This window comes from Stegodyphus dumicola, chromosome 9 (assembly GCF_044657685.1).
Source record: "Stegodyphus dumicola isolate Sdum_Otavi_A_Nest chromosome 9, ASM4465768v1".
NCBI classification, from domain to species: Eukaryota; Metazoa; Arthropoda; class Arachnida; order Araneae; family Eresidae; genus Stegodyphus; species Stegodyphus dumicola.
The window spans coordinates 1,477,292-1,498,696 of NC_140776.1; the positions used below are offsets into that span (position 1 = coordinate 1,477,292).

At 31.4% G+C, this 21,405-nt stretch overlaps 1 protein-coding gene across 2 annotated transcripts in view; it reads left to right on the forward strand.

Moving 5' to 3' along the window:
• Positions 1–643: 643 nt before the first annotated feature.
• Positions 644–21,405, forward strand: part of LOC118189166 (thyroid hormone receptor beta-like) — a 492,136-nt gene continuing 471,374 nt past the window's right edge. For both annotated transcript variants that reach the window (XM_085823171.1, XM_085823170.1), the window contains exon 1: positions 644–1,306. The gene's annotated coding sequence lies outside the window, so the exon portion shown is untranslated. The remainder of the gene's footprint in view (positions 1,307–21,405) is intronic.

Consider the following 21,405-nt stretch of genomic DNA (forward strand, 5'->3'; position numbering starts at 1 on the left):
TACCTTTTAAGGTAAACTGTATGTCTGCATGTATTTCTGGAATAATTACAAGAATTTCGAATAATATTTCATAACATTTCTAGTAATAATTAAAATTTAAATCTAATATTCATTTCCGAAACAAATCTGGTCTATCGTGGTACAATAAATAAATACAAAATCAAATTGTTGATTTTTTTTTTTCATGTGATATGCCATTCAGACACAAACTATCATATCGCCTAAACTATCGTTCTTTTATTTTTCCGCCCTAATTGTATTTTTCATTTATTATTTCTTGCAAATTTTCTGTAGCTATAACTTATAAGATGGGAAGAAACATTTTTCACGACTTGCAGGAAAAATAAATTCAATTTTCCGTCCATCTTCTTTAAAACTCATTTCTTTAAAGAATCTGGTATCTTTTACTGTAACTTACCTGTAAAATCTAGAGTACCGGAAATTTCTTTTCGCTTATTCATATCATGTATTTGAATTCAGGAGTTACATGTTTCCTTATTCATACTTTTTTTTTTTTTTTTTTAATGATTGTAATCAACGTTATGGTACCTCTCGTATATTTATAGCACTATCCTATCTTGGTTCAGCTATAGGAACAGAGTAAAAGAAGCTCTACGAAAAGAAGAATCTGAGGCAAAAAAGATTCAAACAAGAAAACAGAGAGCAGTAAAGAAATTGAAACATAAAAGAAAAAAAGAAAAGTTGAAAAAGATCACAGGCGCCAAAGTACAGAAGAAAAAACCACATTCCAAGGAAGGACGTTTGAGAAGGCCTTGGCAGCCATTAATAGACACGTGACCATTGCGTCATACTATGACGTTCCTCCTTCCTATCATTGGTCGGTAGCGTGGGAATTTCAAACTATCGGCCAATAGGGAGAAATTACCCTGCGACAACTAAGCACATGTTCCGAAAACTCTCATTTCAGCCGGCGTGACTGAAGGAGTTGAGTTGCTTACGTGCGGATGTTTAGAATTTGTATTTGTGTTTATAGAATCACATAAATTTGAACAGGAAGATTTATCAAGAATTTTTTAACCAAAGTATATTAGAAAAGCAAACTTACAAAGTTTAGTGAAAAAAAATCTAGCTTTAGAAGTTTTAATAATTTTCATGAAAAGCCTCAGAAACAAGAAATTAAACATAAATATTTTTGCCTATTAAGTTTTAAATTTTTACATGCAAACGACTGATAATTATTGTGATTACGCTGATAGAAGGATTTTTTCTTGAATAATTCATAAGGAATGTGGTGGTTTTATAAGAAAATTTGTGTGAGGAAGCGATGTGTGGATAACTTTAAGAGGTAGGCAAATTTACAGTTAGCATATAAAGTGAAATTTATTTTTCTGTCATTTACTTAGTATATGCAATGAACTGATATGTTAAAAATATTTAATTTGATCAATACATTGTATCTGGTATGACGTAGAATGAGAATTCATTCTACACGCATGGAAATAATTAAAGTTAGTTATTCGAGATTGAATATTAAACTGGGTTCTAGAAATACATGATTTTTATATCGTCAGTTATTGTTATTAAATCATATTTATTCACTTTTATTTCTGAAGCTGAAAAGATTCACATTTACAAAAAATTATTCTTTGTGTGGATGTTATTCCTGTTTCAAAAAGAGACATTCTCACCAGATATTTTTCTGATGTTTCAGTGTATGTTAGGTTATTTAGTTAGATATTAATAATATGTGTAATATCCTAAGAAAAGAAAATTCCTTTTTAATGTGAAACTATAGGCTTTGTTAAATATTTGAAAACTCTCTAAGAAATTATTAATTATACATGTGTACGTATATAAAGTTCTTATTAATTTTCGGTTGTATACCATATTTCAGGATTATTTTTACTTTTGTTTTTCAGATTTACTTGTTTTCAGAAGATTTAAAGCTAAATACAATTCACTATTACCTGTAGAAAAAATAATATTTTTATTCTAAATCTTTTGTAGCATATTTGAAGTAAAAAATTTTGAATTTGTTTTAAATGATGAATTTTATTTTAACTCTTCTGTTACGTTTCTTATTTAGTTCAATGGCAAACCGTAAAAATTATAGTTGCGTAATGTAGTTGCGCAATTCGAAAAATCATATATGTAAATATTATCATAATTTAATTTTTATGTATTGAGAGTATAATATTTTGTAATATTTTATGTATTTTACATTATAATGAAATAGCTGAAGTCTGATTCAAATTTATTTCTTGGGATTCGTTTTCCACTACTTGGATTAATAGTTTTAATGAAATATACATATATGTGTTTCATCTTTTTTCACTATAAAACTCTCATATACATTTATCGTAAATCATAGAAAGAAGTTTTTAAAAATTAAGAAAATACTATTTATATAAAATAGTGTTTTTTCCGGTTTTGTTAAACGTGCATTTTACTGTGTTTGCAGTTTTTAGAGCAGAAAGCTCTAAATGATAGAAAATACGTAAGAAACATTTTTTTTTTTTTTTATTCTTTTAGTAAACGAGTAAATGATGTTAATCATCTTTCTTTGTTAATTCATTACTACAGTATTCATGTAAAATAATAATTTCAACTCGAAATTATTGTTTTTCTGCATAAATGTACATTTCTTGCTTGTCAAATTGTGTATGTAGATAAATAGGGGCTTTTTGTCTCACCAATATTCAGCAGTACGCAAAGTTCATATCCTAGACACCATTCGTTACATAAAATTTGTACTTATCTCATTCTGACATTGCAGAATCCCATTCTGAGTTTCATTGAGATAATTCCCTCAATAATTTAAATATGATTTACTTCACTGGCCGCGCATAGACTCACGCATAAGGTAGCACATTTAAGTCATTAAAAATTCAGTAACTGCATGAATAAGCACACATCTGTGAAAAAGAATACGGACAAAGATTCTATGAATCTGTACCTATATTATTGCTAAGGTGTATACCAGCACAATGCATAATATTTGGTCCAATGACTTGAATTTATCTGCGAGTGTTATCTATACAACGTTAGAATATTTCAGATATGTTATTCACCTTGGAAACCTACACGGCCTTCAGGCAACTAGTTTATTTAGATCTGTATCGACATTCTATGTTGTGTACAATAAAAATAGGTAAAACACTGACATTGAAAAAGAGATTTTAATTTAATACTGCCTGCACTAGTGAATGTTCGTAACTGCTATGTTGAATTCGCGAAAAGTAGTAACAGTCTGTTTAAGTACTTGTCTTTAAATATTACTTTTTTTAAATCGTACTGTATCTTTTAGAGCGAAACATATTTTTACGAGAACAAAAAACTGTGCTTTGACGGGTTGTACATTTCATCGAAAATTAAAGTAGCAAATTTCATCTATTACATTTTAAAATTTGTTTCAAAATCCTATCTAAAATTGACTTTTTTTTAGAACCAGTAATCGTTTATAGCTGATTCGAGTTAATTAGTGAGATCTTAAAGGAATTAGTTAGTAATTACTGAGATCTTAAAGGAAGCGAACCAATATGTTTTATTAGATGTTATAATGATAAATAAATTTGATAAGTGGAACATCACATTAATGTATGGATGTTCTAAATATATGATGGTTTATTACATGAAAAACAAATAACAGGTGGCAACTATGCTGTGAATGGCAAAACTTGCTTTGTTATGTATGACATTAATAATATGTGTTGTGTTTATTGATATCTCAAATTTTCTTAAAAACCGTATGCATTTCTATAACAAATCAATTTTGGCTGAACACCATAGCACTTTAAGTACTATGTGGCCGTACTTGATGTAAGTACTTGGTGTAAGTACTTTAAGTACTTGATGCCAAAAGGTGCGCATAACAGTTGAGAACTCTTTGACTTAACTCTGAATAGGCAGTTGTGTATGCATTTTAAATATATTCATTTTTAAGACACAATAACACGCCGAATAAATACTAATTCAGAAGTCAAACAACAAAAATCAGCTTTAACGCTGATTTTTGTTGTTTGACTTCTGAATTAATATTCATTTTTGTTAGAAAACTTATTATTATTAAAACTGTTATCTAAGTTGCTAACTTTGCATTGTTTTCACCGAAATATTTTAATTTTATAATTCATTAATTCTATTTAAAATTGCATTTGTATATTAATTTTTGTTATGATTAAGTGAATTTTAACTTCATCGTAATTTCTTTTGTATTTTAACATATACTTTAGTAAACAAATGCCATGGAAAAATGATAAACGTTTTTAGATGACATTGAGAAATAGTAAAGTGATAGAACTGTAAAATATTGCGAAACACTTAATGTAATCTTTTGTTAAAATAGTTCGTAATGCATAAACATAATTCATAGTTCATAAAACATAAAGGATATTTTAGGTTTTATATTCAAGAATGTAAAGTTTGTAAACTATTTTAATTATTCTTTAATCCAGTCAAATGTATTATATAATTACGTGTTCATATTGGGATCATATTAGCGAGATAACTTTTACGTTCTTTCAATAACATGCATACCGCAGGTAAAAATATGATTTTAAACTATAAAAACTCTGTGAAATGCATTGTTAGAAATTAACTGTAAATTTTGGTATCATTTAATTATTAGAAGTAAATGAAAGCTGAAAGTTGGGAAATTTATTAAACAAAAGTGCTTCATGTTATTCAATAGATGAAATCAAATCAGCAGTAATAAAACACTAAACATTAACAGATTGCAATAATTCAAACAATAACAGAAACCTTTTCTTATTATAATATAATTAAGTTGTTTTTTCCTAGTACATGTTCTTGGCAGACGTAAAACACAAATAAAATAATCACTTTAATAAGAACATGTAAGGTTTATCCTAAGTTTTTAACAGTTATCTTTGGTTAAAGCTACTTTCCAGTCCCTCCTAATTTCAGCTTACAGTTTCCTACCAGAATGTGTTTTCAGAATCGCTTTTAATGCAAATGAGTAAAAGCGTTATTTAAGCCGAAGTTCCACGACTTCGTTAGAGAATCAGAGTTTCTGACTAGAGCGCGTTCGCCTTTTGGCTACACTCACTCTAAGCCAGCGGTTCTCAACCATTTGACTATAACGCGTACCATCTAAGCAAAAATTGAAAACCTTTAGTACCACCACTACAAAGTACTACTACCACCACCACTCTTGAAAAAAGCTCAGATCGCATAAATTTACGAGTGTTAGAGAAAAAATCAGGATGTTGGGGTTTTAATTTTTGAATTTAATACTTAAAAATACTTTGCTTCTTTGCGTACCGCCTGTTGAGAACCCCTGTTCTAAGCTATTACTACGTTCCGCCGTATTTCAGGCCCTTGATAGCTTCGCCAGCTTAGTTGATATTTAGGGGACAACTAAATCTTAACTACTTAGTTAAGATTTAGTTAAGTTTTACTTATCGTTATTACTTTCAGTTCAAGCCCAAGTGGAAGCTTTGCTGTATGCTCTGAGAAGGAACCGCCTGCTAAGTTCTTATTTTGAGAAATAAGGGGTAATTAACCCTTCTTGAGTTTTCGTCTCTGTTAATGAACTAAAGCGAGTGTTCGCTTAAGTGTTCACGAGGATGCTGCACATTTAGCTGTTAGGTAAAAAGTTCTAACCTTACAAACATATGAAATATTTATCAGATGTGAAGTTCTAATTCTATGGGCTTTATGATATTTTACATTCAAACATTAATAAGAAATAAACTTGTACACTTTGAGTAGAATAAACTTTTTTACGGTCACTGTATACTTCATGAATTTTCTTCCGCAAAAGATTTTGCTCACGTACTTTTGATGATGCTATTACGATTTCCAAATAAATAATCTAGTGCGCTTGTAAAACAAGGCAGTAAGTGTTACGTAAGATAGTGTTTTATAAATGGCAATACACTGAAATCAGTTCTTTCCTTGACACAACGATTCTGTGAAAATTATGATAAAATTTATACTGAAATTATTAAAAACATTTTATAAAGACACATGATATTTGTGTTCATCATTTAAATTAAATAATCCAAAACATCGTATATTGCCCATTAATTTTCTGAATCACTGCTTACTTTATAATCAAGCTGTCAGCGTTCTTGAACTTATTACACATTGTGATTGCATCCTTGTTTCCTTGCCCTTTTTCATTGCCAAACTGATTCACAGGTAAAATTAATTTAACGGTTAGTTATTGAACTGGCGTACTTCTGAAATATATTCTTTTTTGCTGCCATTTGTTATTTACAAATATCGTGAAAATATCAGATTTCCCGAAATGAGAAATTTAATATTGAATACATGCATTTTTCACATTACACTAGAAATTACTCAAAGCGTTTACGACGTTTTCAATTTTGAATTAAGATTTGTGAATGAATTGAACGACTATCCTTATTGAGCAACTCTGATCCTTTTTAAATGGTAACTGATATCTTCCCTTTCCTTCTAGCTTTTCTAGCTCTTTGCAGTTGTTAAGTGGTTTTTTTTTTATTGTAATGTGCTATAATGGGAATTGCTCTAACACTTACATATTCTTAACTAATAGAAGCAAGCAAGAATTTATTCTTTATAGCAAGAACAAATTTTATTCGTGCTATACAAGACATACTTTATGACCTATTTTAGTCAGACTGCACCATCTCCAGCAAAATCTAACTGATTATTTAACAGTAGACTTCTTTCCCGCTCCAATTTCCCCTTGTAAAGGCATAATAAATAAAATTCCGGGATTTTAATATGACGAAGAAATCAATGATGCATCTTTCTCTTCAAATTCACTCTGACAATGATACAGCTAACCCTCAATTTTGAGATGAGCGTTCTCATAAATTTACTTGATAGATATATTTGTAAGGATGTTCACGATGAATCGTATCTTTCCTGTATTATTTAGTTGCATATATGATAATTCAAGCGCAGAAATGAAAATCTAATATATAATCTTTATATATGATGGGAATTCGTAAACTTTATGCGTGATAGATGTCTTCATCTTTACCTTACATTCTAGAAATATCTCCGTTTCTTTCTCGTGAGATATTTTTCGTCGAAGTTTCAGCGTATAAAAAAGAAAATCTGTTTAAGGTTTCAATTCTTAATATAAATACTGCCTTCTCCAAATGATCCAATAGAATATCGATATTATTGTATAAGAATTGCAGCTGGAAATCGTTCTTACATTTTTATATTACAATTAATTAATAAGATGTTACGTAATAAGTCACTCTATAGGAGCATAATTTTCTTCCAGTGATAAAAATCAAGCAACAATCAGTTTTTATTCTTATTTATTTATTATAACTATCACTTGCATTTTTACATGAAAAACTATCATCGAAAAAAGTTATTAGTTTTTGAATAATTTACTCCCCTTATGTTTTTAAAGAATAAAGCACTTTCTTAAAACTTAACTAATCATGAAATATATACCGTAATGACCCGAATAGACGATGATATTTTTTATTAGATGTTATAATGATTATACGCTATTTACTCTTAGAATGACTTACTTTTAGAATTTAATATTTTTAGAATAACCTTTCGAAAATAAAAGTCGTCTTGCATGCGCAGCCTAATATTTAAGAAAAAGCTATTAAAATAGATCATTTCTTACACCCTTCTTAGCTTTTATATTAACAGAAAGTATGTTAAACAATTTTTAATCGTATTATGGTATTTAAATTTTTGAATAAATGTTCTTTCAAACGGATTTTAAAAATAATTTTTCCCGTCTTTAACATGGCTGCGAGACGATTTTTCTTAAAAAATCCTCCGTAAAGGCCTCATTTTGTTTAAGGATACAGCCCTTGTCTGATTTGAATAATCAAATGAATAAACATATTAAGTTCATGCTAGGCCATCTCTTGTTCAAACCTTTTTTTCAAATAGAACTCCTCCAAAAGAGCTCAGTCGTCTTTACACATGGAAATTTCTTCTTCGCTTCCATTCCAAACGTTGATAGCAAGATCTTAATATTCCAAATGCTTTATGCATGTTGCATGTCATTACCTTTTAAACCTATAGCAGCATTATTTTTCAGGACATCTAAAGTACAGTTTATGAAGAGTATAATTATGACATATTGTAAATTATTCTCCTTTCAATTGATTTTTCATAACATGATTCATTTCAATAATTTTTTTATAAATAGATATTATGCGTTACTTATTTTATGCTGGGTATATTCTGTAATCATCTTCTATTTAAATGAAGAAATGTTTTCCAAAAAATTAATAAATGCCTATAAATATCGTTCAGGTCTCTGGAAATAGTATTGGAGTGGAAGAATGTTTAGTGACTGTTAAGTATGCCGTGATGACATTCCCGCCGTCTGACGAACAGACCGCGATTCACCGCTGTTTTCCCAAGTATCAGCGGCGCTCAGAAACGACAGAAATCGTTCACTACGTCTTGACTTTGATCTTGTTCTACTATAAATCAAGAAGTTGCAAAAATGTAATAAATATTGTATTTTACAAATGCATATTTTAAGCGTAGAATTTCGGAAACATAAAGGAAATTTCTATTTTTTTCCCTCACATCTAAAATATATCCTTTTACTGTGACTTATTTTCGATTATTTCATTGTAAGGAATAATTTTGTTGATATTTGCTCTAAAGGATAGATAGAAGAGGCGAAATGCATAATTTACTTAACTGATTACGTTAATCATTGTGGCATATCTGGCATTAACATCTTCGGAGAGTAGTGTTTACCACCTTCAAGGACACAAGTAAGAAAGGTGGAACAAACGCAAGTGTATTTTAGCAGCATTGCAGGCATTCACATCGTGCCTCTGAGGTTAAAAGCATTATTCAAGAAAATGTCCTTGTAGTTAACTCGTGTTTTTGATGATATCCTGCAAGCTTAATTTTGCCACATTTTTATCTTATTTCTTTTTATTTATAGAACATTGCGGATAGTGACACTTTTTTTAAGCAAGTCTCGCATTCGAAACTGCTAAGTCACACGGAAATAAAATTTCATTGACTCAGTTAATGTTTCGCTTAACATTATTTATTTACATTTTTCAATCTGATCTGTAAAGGATCATGCGATAACGTGTGGTCATAAATAAACAAAATTCACAGTAGCTTTCCATTTCATCTCAAAAACAGCTTTTCTGTTTTAATTTTTTGAATTTATTTCAGCATATTTCTTAAACAGCTAGAAAGAAACAGATTCATACGCATGGCTATCTTATCCTTTTCGGTCTCTGATTTTATTTCCTTGCTTTTATGCTTTTAAGTTATAAAGATTTTGAACTTCTTAACGATATTTATTTAAGCGGATCAGCGAAATAATGAGTCAAATACGGTGTTTATGTCAAGCATTTTATTAATTGAATTAAGAATTAAAGTTGGTAATTATTTACCACCGAACGTTCTCACATTAAGTCAATTTAACTTCGCAGTTGTCTATGTTTGTTATAACACAAACAAAGCATTTTTAGTTCTTTACATAGAATTTTAGCACTTGAAATACGAAATATAAAACAATTTTTGATTGTTCTGATCGAACATTTAATGTTGAATATTTTGGAATAAGTAAAAAAGGTATTCGAAATGCACTTTAGTTTCATTTTGGCAATAAATGATTTAAGCATATAAATAATTTTTTCTTTAAATTTGAGAAATAAGTTCATGTTTTCAGTAAACAGCCCACTGGGAAGAGATTTCGGAGATAACTGACTTCGATTTATGTTACACATGGCGGGGAGGGAAAGGCCTATATGCAACACTTTTTAGGGGGGTCGAGTAGAGAAACTAAAGTTTCACTGGCCGAGCCGAAGATAATCAGTGGATGACTTTAACTGCTAAAATTAAATAATAGTTTTGTAGTGTGCAATATGTGATTACATTTATATTCAGAATATGTAAACGGACAGTAAATACTAATTATTTTCTTAAGTTCTAAATAGAAATATATTGTTGCGTGCGTACGGGTTCGTTATGAAATGAATGCACAAGTCCGATAAAAAATGAACAAAAATTTATTATTATCACAACAGAAATGCTTAAATTTTCTCAAATTATCATGCAGTATCACAATATCTCACAGTAGTTATCTTTTAACTACTCAAATGTACAATAGAACGTAATTCAAAACAGCTAAAGAACGCTAATCCGCGAATTCGCTATAATCAACAACGGCAGTTTTCTAAATAACAACAAACTAAGCAACTACTACAAACTGAGATGTTTTCCTCCTTTTATAAGCTTTTAAAATCACGCGCTAGAATTTTCCAGTACTTTCTCGAAATCAAAAAAGAGATATTTATTTATTTAATGCACGCGCTCTTGTATTTTCAATTTTCCTGCTTAGCTTTCTTTTAATATTCGTCACGCGCTGCACTGCGCGAGAAATAAAACCATTTAATTTATAATTGAACTAACATTAGCTTTTTAAATAGCAAATTCGTAACACTGCCCCCTTCCCAAGGACTGCACGTCCCGGGCAGTACAATCCCTGGACAGGAAGCTAAACTTACAACTGTGGCATAAATGCATTAATAAGCATTACATTACAATATTAAACAACATGAACAATAAATGCAATAAGTAAAACAAATCAAATGCTATCAAATACGAATCAAACACTAAATGCAAATCAAATACTAAATACAAATCAAATCGAATACACATTTAAAAACAAAATGGACCATGGTCTTATACTATTTACAATTATTTACATTACGTACTATGGCCATAGTAATGAGCTAACCTGTCGTAAGAGTTCGAAGACTCACGGATCCGAACCATGACGTCATTTAGCCTGTTTAGGATTGTGTGCGAACCATCCCAAGGTGACTGTAAATCAGGCCTGACTCCTTTTCGTCGAATCGGGTTCCACAACCACACCTTGTCTCCTTCGTTGGATCTATGTCCAGCAGCTCTCGTGTTGTATCTGGTCTTCACTTTCTCCGTCGCCAAGTTCACTCGCTTTCGTGCGGAAAGGTGCATCACTTCAAAACGGGCCTTGACATCTTGGATGTGTTCCTCAGGCGATGAAGGCGCATCCGTACGGCGATGAAACAGGCGGTCACAAGGCAGACGAAGGTCTCGACCGAAGAGCATCTGAGATGGAGAATAGCTGGTAGTCTTGCATTTCTTTTCGACCCTAGTATGATTTCGGCAGCTTCCCGAACTGGGTCTTTCGGACAAGGCGTCGAGATTTCTAAGCGGGGATCCCTGTTGAGGATGGATAGTCATGTCATCAGATTCTGGAAACAGTTTGTTGTTTTTCAAGTCTAAGGGAAAATTGTATTTCCTTAAAAAGTCCAATCCGAGTATGCATGGATCTGTAATATCCGCCACATATGCCGTGTGATGGTAGGCGGCACTTCCAAACGTGATGTTTACGTTTAACTTCCCAGTTATGTCGATCTTGTCACCAGACGCAGTCTGAAGGGTAACACAGGATGGCGTCCAAATAAGTTTATCTTTAAACTGTTCAGCTAAATCTTTCCTAATGATGGTAACATTAGCTCCTGTGTCAATGATCATACTGCAAGGAACTCCATCGATATTCCCATTGATGGACAGTCCGTTATTGTTGCCACTCACTGTATAAATTTTAAGAGCTTTAAAACAAGGTTTTTCACTATCTGGCAACCTCCGTTCCTCGATATGGTCACTAATTTGTTTACTGCGTTGTTGCTGGGAAATGGTCTTATTTTCCGTACCTCGGGGTGTTCTGCAGTTTCTTCGTATGTGGCCTTCAACTCCGCAGTTCCAGCACTTTAGAATTAGTTTCTTTTCACTTCTGTTCCGTCTCAAGCCACTGACTTGTCTGGTAAAATCATCTGCTTTATATTCCGTACCCTGGGGTATTCTGCAATTCCGTCTTAGGTGACCTTCACTACCACATCTCCAACACCTTAGAGCCACTTTCTTCTCGCTCCTACTCCGTATCAAATCTTCGACTTGTCTGGCTAAATCATCTAAACGAGCCATCAGTTGATCCACTGGCTCATGGATTCGCACAGCTCTAACTGGGTAGCGATCTCTACTAGTTGCTTGCTGGGCTGCCTCAAATTTCATGGCATACACTAAAGCGCTTTTCAGATCTTTAACATCCGCCATTCGCAGTGCTTTCTGTATTTCAGGGTCCCGGATGCCATCGATGAAATATTGCAGGGACAGGATTTCCCTTGTTTCTGTCGGGCACTCCGAAAAGGCGTGATGTGACAGCCTTTCAACATCCGTGGCGAGCTCCTGAAGCGTTTCGGTGAGCTTCTGTTGCGAGATTTTAATTGGAGCCTGCTGTAGTCTTTTAAACATTTCTCGCCGAAGCGCAGCTCCAAAGCGCCGGATAGAGCTTCGAAATCTAGCCTTTGATTTTCGGGAAGCGTCTGCAGGATATCCGCTGCGTCTGCTCTCAGAGAAGCGGCGAGATGACAGGCCTTAGCTTGGGAATCCCATCCATTCGCATCCGCAACGATAGAAAATTGTGTCCTATACACCTGCCAGGAGGTCTTCCCATCATATGTAGATAGTTTCAGAACGGAACGAGCGGGCATCGATAAAAATTTGAAACCTTCAGAATTGTTTCCTACCGTCGCTATGCACTTCTTTAGGCTGTCAACTTCTTTGGCGACGGCAGCAAAAACCCTATCATCAATTTGTTGTTCGACGGCAGAAACTCTCTCTTCTATATGTTCTTTTACAGAAGAAATTCTTTCTTCTACTTGTTCTTTTACCGAAGAAACTCTTTCTTCTATTTGTCCAACTTTAGTTTCAACCGCGTCTATTCTGCCTTCCATAGCCTCAAATTTATTTTCTATTACGCAGGTAATTTCTCTTTTCATTTCGTCCTGACCTGCTTTCATCTCATTTTTAAGAGATTTCATCTCTTCCTTAACGGATTCCTGGCCCATTTTCATTTCTCCTTTAACGGATTCCTGGCCCAACTTCATTTGTTCCTGTGCCGCTTTCATTTCTTCCTTGAGGGATTCCTGGCCCAATTTCATTTCTTCTTTAAATGAGGCAAAGGCTGATATTAAATGCCTTAATTGCTCTTCCATCGCTCTTGTTTTTGGCATTCAAATCCCACTTCTGACACCAAAAATTGTTGCGTGCGTACGGGTTCGTTATGAAATGAATGCACAAGTCCGATAAAAAATGAACAAAAATTTATTATTATCACAACAGAAATGCTTAAATTTTCTCAAATTATCATGCAGTATCACAATATCTCACAGTAGTTATCTTTTAACTACTCAAATGTACAATAGAACGTAATTCAAAACAACTAAAGAACGCTAATCCGCGAATTCGCTATAATCAACAACGGCAGTTTTCTAAATAACAACAAACTAAGCAACTACTACAAACTGAGATGTTTTCCTCCTTTTATAAGCTTTTAAAATCACGCGCTAGAATTTTCCAGTACTTTCTCGAAATCAAAAAAGAGATATTTATTTATTTAATGCACGCGCTCTTGTATTTTCAATTTTCCTGCTTAGCTTTCTTTTAATATTCGTCACGCGCTGCACTGCGCGAGAAATAAAACCATTTAATTTATAATTGAACTAACATTAGCTTTTTAAATAGCAAATTCGTAACAATATGTTTTAAACATATTCTTAACAGCTGAAGCTTTTGAATATTACTGTCTCTCAGCAATTTCGAGCTTCATGTGGATGCGTATAAATACAAAATAATCATTCAAATAAAACAAATTCGTGAAACTGAATCATCAACATTTTATAATTCCGTACTATTAGAATCATGAAACTCTACATGTTTACGATATTAATGGCAATTACTCGCAGTCTAAAGTCTGCATTTAATTTTATTCTTGTTATATTATTTAAGAATGTGGTATTTGTATAATTATTTTAAGGAATTACAGATTCTTACTGTAACTGTTGCAAAAATCTGCATTCTTTTAATTCGATTTTTAATTTTCGGAAATTTCCCGCCAGAAAACAGCATATAAAAGAGAAATTAATCCTCATGAAATATAATAAATAACTAACCCGTTTTAGTTTAAATTTAAATCTTTTGTAATAGTTTTATTTCATACTTAATGCATTTATTTATCTATAGCCCAAATGCTCGAATGAATTACAGAGAGTGATTAATAACACATTTTATACTGGAAGTGAATAGTAATTTTTGAAAGATAATTAGCATCTTGAAATGAGGGCGTTAAAAACTTTAAGGTAAGAAGTCAAAAGCTTAGGAAAATAGGGTAAATTTATTCTAAAACGAAACTGTTAGCAATTAATTATAACGAGGTCAAAAGTCAAACGAATTCTAACGAAGTCAGTAAGAAGTCAAAAACTTAGAAAAACAAGATAAATTTATTCTAAAAAGAAACTGTTAGCAATTAATTATAGCGAAATAAGCTAAATATCTTAGCTGAGAAACAAATATGTAAATTTTAGTTTAAAAGTTTTTGTTTGGATAGCGATATAAATCAAACATTCACCTGATAGCTTTTGTTGATTATGGAGAGTTTTCACATTCACGCATGCTTATGAGTAAAATTAGGTGGAATAAGTTCTGTATTTGTCATTTGTTGTGGGCCTGACCATCAATTGTGGTAGTATAACTTCACAAAGCCGGATTAAAATTTTGATAAAAATAGAATCATAGTATATCCTATCAATATTCCTTTTCTTTAAGTCTCTTGAGAAGAATTTCGTACTGCCAGAATGTGAGTATCCCTAATTGGAAAAACGTTACTATCACAGATATCCATACCTTACTTAGGACTCTATAACAACCCAACGAAACGAGAACTTTGCTAACCGTCATACCGACATGCGGTTATAGAGCATACCTGTGATTATATGATTTATGTATATCAGAATTGTAGAAGATCCATAAATATTTCTTATATTTTCTTATATTTTATATCTTTCTTATGTTTTCACTTCAGCTAAATGGAATTATCACCGTAAAATCTAGAGATATTACATTCCTAGTATCACATTCGTCAAGCACTATCAATTGCCACGATGCATACAATAACATGTCATTCCATAAAGCTTATTAAGTTCATCTAATGAAATTAGTATCTTAATATGGTATTTTAAGGCCAATTAATCTTTAGAATCTAAATAAAATTGCTTTAGGGTCTAAAGCGAAATTCCGAATTTTCTATGTTTTCCATATGTATTGTTTTCCTCCCTTAGCTATGAAATGACATACATTTTTACTGACTAGTCATGTAGAATAAATATCTATTATAAATTGTTTCGCTATTAAAAATTCAATTAAAAAATTTTATTCAAAAATTAACGCAGGATCTGCTGTAAGGATGAATATAGTCGAACAATATAGAAATTCAATCAAATGCAAACACATTAGTTTTACTTTCAATGATATTTCCCTTACTTCAAATCTACGTAGTTATATGTGGAAACTTTATAAAGATCTTATCACATGTTTTTATAATATTAGATTAAAAAGGTAGCATAATTTCTTAATAATAATAAACCTGTTTTATTACTTTTTATTTCAAAGCTGTCATGCGCTACCTGCCTACTAAGGCAGGTAAGGCTGCTTCAATGTAGGCGTTAAGAGAAAACGTAATCTTACTTATGGGGGAGCTATAACCTCCCTCTGAGCTAGCACAATCGAACCCACTACGATACTCACTTCGCAGCAGTTCACCACAATCGAGCCGCAGCGAAGCGAGCCCACAGCAGTGGAAGCCACTGCGATTTGGGTAGAGAAACTATCTCTCATTCATGTTATGCGTGGCGAAAAACACACTAAATCTAGCCATTTAGCAACATGTAGTTATTACAAGTGAATTAAATCTAATATTAAAATTAATTGTATACTTATTATGATCAGTTGCTGAATTATTACAGTAAAACATTTCGAATTCGTGTTAATCATTCGATATAATCCAGGTTTTGTGCGTAACCGACTGCCATCTATTTTTAAATATTGTTGCAAAAATTAAAAAATTCAACTTTACGAAGGATATCCCTTTCAAATCTGAAAGAAAATTTCTTCTTTATATGCTTCATAACCTTATAAAATCCAGGGTTAATTAAAAGCTGCTTGACTATATTTCCAATGCTTTCATCCCACAGATTTTAGAGCTAATATAAAATGTATTTTCTTTCGAAATAACTTCATTTTTTGTATTAAAGTACTATTCCTGATCAATGGCCAAGGGTTCAAATCTTAAAATATACAGATATTACAAAAACTCACAAAATATTTTTTTCCTTGAACAAAAGTATTATTTGTTTTAGATGAATATCATTTGCACTATGTTCACAGCACTTGACTATATTTCCAATGCTTTCATCCCACAGATTTTAGAGCTAATATAAAATGTATTTTCTTTCGAAATAACTTCATTTTTTGTATTAAAGTACTATTCCTGATCAATGGCCAAGGATTCAAATCTTAAAATATACAGATATTACAAAAACTCACAAAATATTTTTTTTCTTGAACAAAAGTATTATTTGTTTTAGATGAATATCACTTGCACTATGTTCACAGCACTTATACTAATTAGCTATATGTTGTGTGAACGCAGTTTCATGTGCTTTTAACGCATGAGATTATACTCTGCAGAGCTAACTTTGAACATGAAGGTCTGTTTACAACTTTTAAAAATTATCGTTTAATAGTTCCAGCTGATTTTGTTATTAATTTGTGGAATATAGATAGAAATGCGTTTGCTCTAAGGTAAAAAGTTTCAGTTATAAAGCTCTTGATCTTCACTGTATGAAAGATATCTGTGTATATACATCTGTGTTTCTGTAGAGAACTTTTGATCTTAACTTTTCTCATGTTCTTTCCTGCAATAAATCGCCTAATAAAATTCATCTATCATGTACTTCTATTCAGATTTCACATAAACGATTATTCTAATAAGAAAGTTCTTCGTTACATCTCAGGATTTTAACGTATAAGGCTACCGAAAACCCTTCATCTTTCGTGTCTTCAAGTTTATTAAGGTAGAATGTTTTAGTACTAAAGATCTTAATCAGATCTCTCTCTCTCTCTCTTTTTTTTTTTTTTTTTAACTATGTTGAATCATTTCTGTTTAGATACTTCTCCTCTTCTTTCAATTAGAATCCAGGCATATAATATTTTGTTTTAGTTTTCGACTGCAATAGATAGGAAGATAATTCATTATAGTAATAATAAGGGGTTGGTATTTTTGTAGGAACTCATGTTTTATTGAAACCTGAAAAAAATTAAATTTGATTACACCAAACTTTGCTGCCATGTATCGGAAATATCAATATTCAATAAATTTATCATTTTCGTCTCCCACTTTCTCTTCCCATTTCATGGGCTTCCATCTATATAAACTAGCAGTTTTTTCCAGGCACAAATTTCCGGTATTATTTTCGCGAATTTTAGGGAAGTTTTCTGCACTTTTACAAAGGTCAGTTTTTTTTTTTTAATTATGTTGAATCATTTCTGTTTAGATACTTCTCCTCTTCTTTCAATTAGAATCCAGGCATATAATATTTTGTTTTAGTTTTCGACTGCAATAGATAGGAAGATAATTCATTATAGTAATAATAAGGGGTTGGTATTTTTGTAGGAACTCATGTTTTATTGAAACCTGAAAAAAATTAAATTTGATTACACCAAACTTTGCTGCCATGTATCGGAAATATCAATATTCAATAAATTTATCATTTTCGTCTCCCACTTTCTCTTCCCATTTCATGGGCTTCCATCTATATAAACTAGCAGTTTTTTCCAGGCACAAATTTCCGGTATTATTTTCGCGAATTTTAGGGAAGTTTTCTGCACTTTTACAAAGGTCAGTTTTTTTTTTTTTTAACTATGTTGAATCATTTCTGTTTAGATACTTCTCCTCTTCTTTCAATTAGAATCCAGGCATATAATATTTTGTTTTAGTTTTCGACTGCAATAGATAGGAAGATAATTCATTATAGTAATAATAAGGGGTTGGTATTTTTGTAGGAACTCATGTTTTATTGAAACCTGAAAAAAATTAAATTTGATTACACCAAACTTTGCTGCCATGTATCGGAAATATCAATATTCAATAAATTTATCATTTTCGTCTCCCACTTTCTCTTCCCATTTCATGGGCTTCCATCTATATAAACTAGCAGTTTTTTCCAGGCACAAATTTCCGGTATTATTTTCGCGAATTTTAGGGAAGTTTTCTGCACTTTTACAAAGGTCAGTTTTTTTTTTTTTTTTTTAACTATGTTGAATCATTTCTGTTTAGATAATTCTCCTCTTCTTTCAATTAGAATCCAGGCATATAATATTTTGTTTTAGTTTCCGACTGCAATAGATAGGAAGATAATTCATTATAGTAATAATAAGGGGTTGGTATTTTTGTAGGAACTCATGTTTTATTGAAACCTGAAAAAAATTAAATTTGATTACATCAAACTTTGCTGCCATGTATCGGAAATATCAATATTCAATAAATTTATCATTTTCGTCTCCCACTTTCTCTTCCCATTTCATGGGCTTCCATCTATATAAACTAGCAGTTTTTTCCAGGCACAAATTTCCGGTATTATTTTCGCGAATTTTAGGGAAGTTTTCTGCACTTTTACAAAGGTCAGTTTTTTTTTTTTAACTATGTTGAATCATTTCTGTTTAGATACTTCTCCTCTTCTTTCAATTTGAATCCAGGCATATAATATTTTGTTTTAGTTTTCGACTGCAATAGATAGGAAGATAATTCATTATAGTAATAATAAGGGGTTGGTATTTTTGTAGGAACTCATGTTTTATTGAAACCTGAAAAAAATTAAATTTGATTACACCACACTTTGCTGCCATGTATCGGAAATATCAATATTCAATAAATTTATCATTTTCGTCTCCCACTTTCTCTTCCCATTTCATGGGCTTCCATCTATATAAACTAGCAGTTTTTTCCAGGCACAAATTTCCGGTATTATTTTCGCGAATTTTAGGGAAGTTTTCTGCACTTTCACAAAGGTCAGTATTTTTTTTTTTTTTTTAACTATGTTGAATCATTTCTGTTTAGATACTTCTCCTCTTCTTTCAATTAGAATCCAGGCATATAATATTTTGTTTTAGTTTTCGACTGCAATAGATAGGAAGATAATTCATTATAGTAATAATAAGGGGTTGGTATTTTTGTAGGAACTCATGTTTTATTGAAACCTGAGAAAAATTAAATTTGATTACACCAAACTTTGCTGCCATGTATCGGAAATATCAATATTGAATAAATTTATCATTTTCGTCTCCCACTTTCTCTTCCCATTTCATGGGCTTCCATCTATATAAACTAGCAGTTTTTTCCAGGCACAAATTTCCGGTATTATTTTCGCGAATTTTAGGGAAGTTTTCTGCACTTTTACAAAGGTCAGTTTTTTTTATTTTTTTTTTTAACTATGTTGAATCATTTCTGTTTAGATACTTCTCCTCTTCTTTCAATTAGAATCCAGGCATATAATATTTTGTTTTAGTTTTCGACTGCAATAGATAGGAAGATAATTCATTATAGTAATAATAAGGGGTTGGTATTTTTGTAGGAACTCATGTTTTATTAAAACCTGAAAAAAATTAAATTTGATTACACCAAACTTTGCTGCCATGTATCGGATATATCAATATTGAATAAATTTATCATTTTCGTCTCCCACTTTCTCTTCCCATTTCATGGGCTTCCATCTATATAAACTAGCAGTTTTTTCCAGGCACAAATTTCCGGTATTATTTTCGCGAATTTTAGGGAAGTTTTCTGCACTTTTACAAAGGTCAGTTTTTTTTTTTTTTAACTATGTTGAATCATTTCTGTTTAGATACTTCTCCTCTTCTTTCAATTAGAATCCAGGCATATAATATTTTGTTTTAGTTTTCGACTGCAATAGATAGGAAGATAATTCATTATAGTAATAATAAGGGGTTGGTATTTTTGTAGGAACTCATGTTTTATTGAAACCTGAAAAAAATTAAATTTGATTACACCAAACTTTGCTGCCATGTATCGGAAATATCAATATTCAATAAATTTATCATTTTCGTCTCCCACTTTCTCTTCCCATTTCATGGGCTTCCATCTATATAAACTAGCAGTTTTTTCCAGGCACAAATTTCCGGTATTATTTTCGCGAATTTTAGGGAAGTTTTCTGCACTTTTACAAAGGTCAGTTTTTTTTTTTTTTTTTTTAACTATGTTGAATCATTTCTGTTTAGATACTTCTCCTCTTCTTTCAATTAGAATCCAGGCATATAATATTTTGTTTTAGTTTTCGACTGCAATAGATAGGAAGATAATTCATTATAGTAATAATAAGGGGTTGGTATTTTTGTAGGAACTCATGTTTTATTGAAACCTGAAAAAAATTAAATTTGATTACACCAAACTTTGCTGCCATGTATCGGAAATATCAATATTCAATAAATTTATCATTTTCGTCTCCCACTTTCTCTTCCCATTTCATGGGCTTCCATCTATATAAACTAGCAGTTTTTTCCAGGCACAAATTTCCGGTATTATTTTCGCGAATTTTAGGGAAGTTTTCTGCACTTTTACAAAGGTCAGTTTTTTTTTTTTTTTTAACTATGTTGAATCATTTCTGTTTAGATACTTCTCCTCTTCTTTCAATTAGAATCCAGGCATATAATATTTTGTTTTAGTTTTCGACTGCAATAGATAGGAAGATAATTCATTATAGTAATAATAAGGGGTTGGTATTTTTGTAGGAACTCATGTTTTATTGAAACCTGAAAAAAATTAAATTTGATTACACCAAACTTTGCTGCCATGTATCGGAAATATCAATATTCAATAAATTTATCATTTTCGTCTCCCACTTTCTCTTCCCATTTCATGGGCTTCCATCTATATAAACTAGCAGTTTTTTCCAGGCACAAATTTCCGGTATTATTTTCGCGAATTTTAGGGAAGTTTTCTGCACTTTCACAAAGGTCAGTTTTTTTTTTTTTTTTTTTAACTATGTTGAATCATTTCTGTTTAGATACTTCTCCTCTTCTTTCAATTAGAATCCAGGCATATAATATTTTGTTTTAGTTTTCGACTGCAATAGATAGGAAGATAATTCATTATAGTAATAATAAGGGGTTGGTATTTTTGTAGGAACTCATGTTTTATTGAAACCTGAAAAAAATTAAATTTGATTACACCAAACTTTGCTGCCATGTATCAGAAATATCAATATTGAATAAATTTATCATTTTCGTCTCCCACTTTCTCTTCCCATTTCATGGGCTTCCATCTATATAAACTAGCAGTTTTTTCCAGGCACAAATTTCCGGTATTATTTTCGCGAATTTTAGGGAAGTTTTCTGCACTTTTACAAAGGTCAGTTTTTTTTATTTTTTTTTTTAACTATGTTGAATCATTTCTGTTTAGATACTTCTCCTCTTCTTTCAATTAGAATCCAGGCATATAATATTTTGTTTCAGTTTTCGACTGCAATAGATAGGAAGATAATTCATTATAGTAATAATAAGGGG